The sequence below is a fragment of the Rousettus aegyptiacus genome, unplaced genomic scaffold (assembly GCF_014176215.1).
Source record: "Rousettus aegyptiacus isolate mRouAeg1 unplaced genomic scaffold, mRouAeg1.p scaffold_m13_p_1, whole genome shotgun sequence".
NCBI classification, from domain to species: Eukaryota; Metazoa; Chordata; class Mammalia; order Chiroptera; family Pteropodidae; genus Rousettus; species Rousettus aegyptiacus.
In genome coordinates, this window is record NW_023416284.1 from 166,073,342 (window position 1) to 166,079,433 (window position 6,092).

Here is a 6,092-nt window from a genome sequence, read left to right on the forward strand (position 1 = left end):
TATTCCTCCCCTCCCTGGCCCTGGACCCATGGCAAGATCTGCTTCTGTTCCTGCATCTGATCCAGGGTATAGTGAGGGGAAGAGTGGAGATCTGTTCTGCAAATGTTTATTTGGTGCTTTCTATGTGCTAGACATACAACCTTGTACCTTGGTCTCTCCCGGACCTAAAACTTCCAGATCAGAACTCCAGCTCTGAACTGTTTCAGCCATGCTCCTTTTGGACTTAGCCTTAGAATATCACTTTGTTCCAAAGAGACCGATTGCTCCATTTCCTGAATTCCCCTGCTTACTCCCCTGAATCCACGGAGTGTTCAGCCTCTTTCTGATATCTGGCAGCCTAGATTTCAAGCAGCTGGTGCCTTTGAGTCACTTACTCTCTCTTATTGGGTAATGATCATGACCGAGGGGATTGGTGACAATGCCGAGTGTGCTACAGAGAACCGAAGAACAATGAGATTTGGGAACAGGTCTTTGTGTTTGCCTATTGGGAGTCATTGGTGACCTTACACTAGAGAGATTAGTTTTAGTAAAAAGGTGAAGGCAGAAACCAGATTGCAAGTAGTGCAGTAAATGGTGGATGGTGAGAGATAGAAGCTGCTAATTTTAAGTGTTTTTTGAAGAAATTTGTGGCAAAAAAGAGAAAAGAGAAGCTCAAGCAAGCAGCGGGATTCAGGAAAGGAGTTGTAAATAAACTGAAGGGATATAGAAAGAAAGAAAAAAAATTCCATCATAGACATAAGAAAAAGGAAACCGTCTGTTTTCACTCCTAGGGACATTTACATTTTGGAAACGGTCTTTTCCAGCCTGCAGACAAATTTCATTTTGCCCGGACAGTCTCTTAAAAGCATTTCAATGAATTATCTCATTTTTAAAGAAATTGGAACTTTATATTTTTTAAAATACCTAGATTTCAATCTTCTCTTGAGAAATGGTAAGAGCTAGCAACTTTGGGTGCACAAATATTCCCACAACTGTCATTTATGTTATTTGCCTGTCTCTGTAGACATTTGAATTTGCAACATCTGTTTTAAAGCAATCTATACTGATTGAAATTCTTGGCATAAATCATGGTGGTATAGGAGATATCTAGAGGGAAAGAGACCTTCCTGAGAACCCCTTACATCTAATGTTGCTGAGTTCCTACCTTGCCTAAGTATCGGATTGTACCCTGCTCATCTTGGGTAAGTGCCCCTCCCAAAGACACCGCGAGTGAGGGAGGCTGGGCAGAGACCAGAATAGAGCCTTTACATTCTGTGGGATGGACTAAAAAGACATTAACGAACTATTGTAGCAGCAGAAAAGCAGCAAAAGTCCCTTGGAATTTCTTGGGAGCATTTGCTGCCACACGCGTTCCCTGGCTGCTGGCTTCACAGGTTTGCCTAGACTAGTGGTTCTCAACCTCAGCTGAACATATGAGTCACTTTGGGACCTTGAAACACAGATGTCCCAGAGATTATGATTTAATTGGTTTTGGCGGGTTCTGGGCACTGCTTCTTAAAGGTTGGCAGGTGGTCCTAATGGGTACCCAGATGAACTACAACAGTCATACATTGTGTCATTAACTCCTTCCGCTCCAGGCCTTTTGTATTTGGACTAGAAACTGTATTTCTTAGCATTCTTTGATACTTGACTCCACTGTGCTCACGCAGCTGCCAGTCTGGCTGCTCTTTGGACACAGCATTTGAACACTTGTGACTGAGTTCAATGATCTAGAAATTTTAACTCTCAGTTGGCAACACTGACCACTTGGCCCAGGCCCAATAAAGGATAATGTAGCCTCTCTGCTACCAAAGCTATACCAAAGACTCAGGAAAAAGAAAGTGGAAGAACTGAAAACCAAAGAAACAAATGTACAAAAGAGAAGTGTGAAATACAGGTAGAATGACCAGTTGTCCTAAATTGACTGGAAAAGCCCCAGATTTTACTTTTTAATTAATCTTTTTGGAGTAAAAATTTAAATTTCTTGTCAGAAAAGTAGGAAGCTTAGAACTCAGGTGATTTATAAATTTTTTGGTTGGTGGGTTGAGTGGGAGAAGAATTGCAAAAGCTAAATAGTGTTTATCAATTTATTAAGGTTCTTAGCAATTTCCCAGATTCCTTTGAAATTTTTTTTTCTTTTACTATCTATAATAGCTTTGTCCAATAGAATTTTCTTGGAAAATAGAAATATTTTGTGCTATCGACATGAGTAGCAATTGAGTACTTGAAGTGAGGCTACTGTGACTGAGGATCTAAATTTTTAATATTATTTCATTTCAAATAATTTAAATGTAAATGAAAATATCCATATGAGTCTAGTAGCTACTTAATGTACAAGGTAGATCTATAGAGTTGCTGTTGTTTATGGTAGACATATTTTGGGGCAACTCCTCGTCCATACCTTCTTTGTAGAGAAACTATCTCATTTACAGCTTTCAGAAAGAGTTGCTTTGTGCATTGGACATGACAGATTTAACTGGGTCAGTCTGAACTGGGTCAATCCAAACCGAATCAATTACTTTCTATCTTTAAAGACTGAACAAGTAGGGTTGGCCCTAGAGACTATGCAGTGGAAAGCCAGAGTCACACTGAAGTTATGTTGGGGTGGAGACTAGAGAGGGGAGGGAGAGAGAGAATTATGTTGTCTCCTGAGCGATGGACATAATTCCAGAGCTTTGTTGAAGACAATGTTTCTAATTTGGGCATCAGAGAAGAGGAAAAAGAAAAAGAAAGAAAAAGGAGAAAACATTGTAGTAAATTTCAGAAATAATGGTGATATCTATTGTCTAATGGTTCTCTTTCACATAGGAAGGTTGTTCTCTTTGATCATTCTTCAAGGAAGAGACATATGAGGCTTAGCACATAATGGTTTTCAGTAGATATTTGTTGAATGAATAAATAAATGAATGAATGAATGAATGACTAAAGCACCACGGGGGAAATGCAGCATCTTCTTAGAGCAGTTACATCAACCCTTTTGTTCAACAGTTTTTCAGTCAAATAATTTTTATTTGTTCTCTGGTTTAGCTTTTAATTATTAAATGCTAGTCTTGTCTTTCTATTGTTTCTTTTTCAAAAACATTTAAACTGACATATAATCATCTACCATAAAATCATCATTTTAAGTGTACAGTTCAGTTGTTTTTTAGTGTATACACAAGACTGTGCGATCTTCACCGCTATCTAATTCCACAATATTTTTCATCATCCCAAAAGGAGCCCCATTAGCTCTATTGCTTCCTCCCTCCTCTGAGTCTCTAGCAACGATGAATCCATTTGTTGTGGATATGGCTACTCTGCTATAGAATTAGAAATAGAACTACTGGGTCGAAAAATATGAAATATATTTTTAACTTTTTGAGGAACTGCTAAATTGTTTTCCACAAATGCTGCACCCTTTTATATTCCTACCAGCAATGTATGAGGGTTTGACTTTCTCCACATTCTCAGAAACACTTGGTAACTTCCAGTTTTTTTAAATTATAGCCATCCTAGTGGGTGTGAAGTGGTATCTTACTGTGTTTCTAATTTGCATTTCCCAGTGACAAATAAAGTTGATCATTTTTTCATGTGCTTATTGGCCATTTATTTATCTCCTATGGAGAAATATCTATTTGAATTCTTTGCCCATTTTTAAATTGGGTTACTTGTCTTTTTATTGTTGAGTTGTATAAGTTTTCTATGTATTCCAAATATGAAATCTTTATAGGATATATGGTTTGCAAAATTTTCCTTTCATTCTATGGGTTGTCAAAGAAATTCTTTATAATGTCCTTTAAAGTGCAGACATTTTAAAATTCATGACATCCATTTTCATCTATTTTATTTTTTATATATTTTTTTTGGTTGCTTGTGCTTTGGTGTCATAGCTAAGAAAATGCCTAATCTAAGGTCACAAAGATTTATAACTACGTCTTCTTCTAAGAATTTTATGTTTCTGCTCTTAAATTTGTGTCTTTGATCCATTTTAAGCTTTTGTATATGGTGTGAAATAGAGGTCCAATTATTTCTTTTTCATGTGGAGATCCAGTGTCCCAGTACCTTCTGTTGAAAATACCATTCTTTCTTTCCCATTTAATGATCTTGTCACCCTTATCAAAAATCAATTGACCATAGATAATTGGGTTTATTACTGTACTGTCAATTCTATTCCATTTTCTATATATCTATCCTTATGATAGTACCACTTCCTGTAACTTTGTAGTAAGCTTTGAAATCAAGGAATGTGAGTCCTCCAACTTTGTTCTTTTTCAAGGTTGTTTTGGCTACTTTGGTCCCTTTTGTTTCTGCATGAATTTTAAGATCAGCTTGCCAAAAAAAAAAAGTTAGAATTTAGATAAGGATTGCACTAAATCTGTAGATCATTTGGGGGAGTACTGTTATCTTCATAATATTGTGTCCTAATCTATGAACACGGGATGAGTTCATTTATTTAGTTTAGTTTTTTTTTTAAATAAAAATTTCTTTCAACAGTATTTTGTACAAGGTCTTGTAGTTATTCCTAGTTATTTTATTCTTTGGATGTTATTGTAAGCAGAATTGATTTCTTAGTTTCATTTTCAGATTATTCATTGCTAGTATATAAAAATACAACTGATTTTTACAAATTAATACTATATCCTGCAACCTTGCTGAACTGGCTTATTGGCTCTAAGGGCTTCCTTTGTGGATTCGTTAGTAGACATCCTTGTCTTGTTCCTGGTCTTAGGGAAAATGCTTTCAGTCTTTTTATCATTAAGTATGATGTTAGCTATGAATTTTTTATAGTTGCCTTTTATTAGGTTGAGGAAATTTCTTTTCCCCCCCTAGTTTGCTGAGTATTTTTTATCATGAAAAGGTACCGCATTTTGTCAGATGCTTTTTCTGTACCTATTGAGATGACCATGTGGATTTCCCCCTCTATTCTATTAATATATGTATTACATTGATTAATTTCTATTTGTCAAACCAACTTTGCAGTACTGGAATAAATCCCACTTGATCATGTATATATATTTTTTTCATTATTTCTTGAGGGCACAGATTCTACTTTTATTTCCTTGTGTCACCCAAAGCACTCAAACAGTACTACAATTGGATCCAGAATTAATGCCCAAGACATGCAATCATGGTTGTGTTACTATCATCATCAACATTAATATGGGCACAAGGTGATGATAGTCTGAACTAGAATGACAGATCCAAATGATAAATCTCATTTTAAGGAATAAAGTAAGATTTAGAGACTATTGGCCACAGGGGACTGTGAAATTTCCAAATGCTACTGAATAATCCTTACAATCATAGTATAAGCCTTGCTTGGTCAAGATCCTCTATTCTTTATTTTTAAGAAGTGTTTTATGAAAAGAGAACATAGCCACAAGAAAAATAATATTTATTTTAAAGGTCCAGATTATGGAATTCTTAAAACAAAATACCTGGTTAACCAGTACACAGATCAAGAAGCAGAACCTTATCAGCACCCCATAAGGCCCCCTCATACCCCATCTCAGTCACTACCACCCACCACCCAACAAAAATAACCACTATCCTACCTTCTAACACCACAATCCTTTACAAAGGCTTTTTCTATGCACTGTGTCAGAGAAAATTATATATTCTTAAATGAATACTTCAAATTTTCATGAACCTTTAAATATGTTGTAACTTTTCTCATTCCGAAAACATGTAATTTCTTAAGTAAAATTATTAGCATATCTGTCATGCTTTATTCTGGAATTGTCTATAGCTATTCTGACCATATAAGGCCACCAAGGACCTGAAATGTGCTGGAAATGTAAAATACTCAATAGACTTTGAAGACTTAATACAAAATAATGTAATAATTTTAAAATAGCCATCACAGGTTATAATAATAGTATTTTGAATATGTTGGGTTAAATAAAATGTTATTAAAATTAATCTCACATGTATCTTTTTTAATGTGGCTGCTGGAAAATTTTAAATTACAGGTGTAGCTCACAAGCATATTTCTATTGGAGAATGCTAGTGTATATTATGCAATTAAGTAAGTGGATAAAGACTGTCTTAATATTTTATATGTATATTACCAACAGTTCTTTTTGACAAAAATTATGCCATAGGCCACCTTTGCATCCTCCAGGACTGGGACA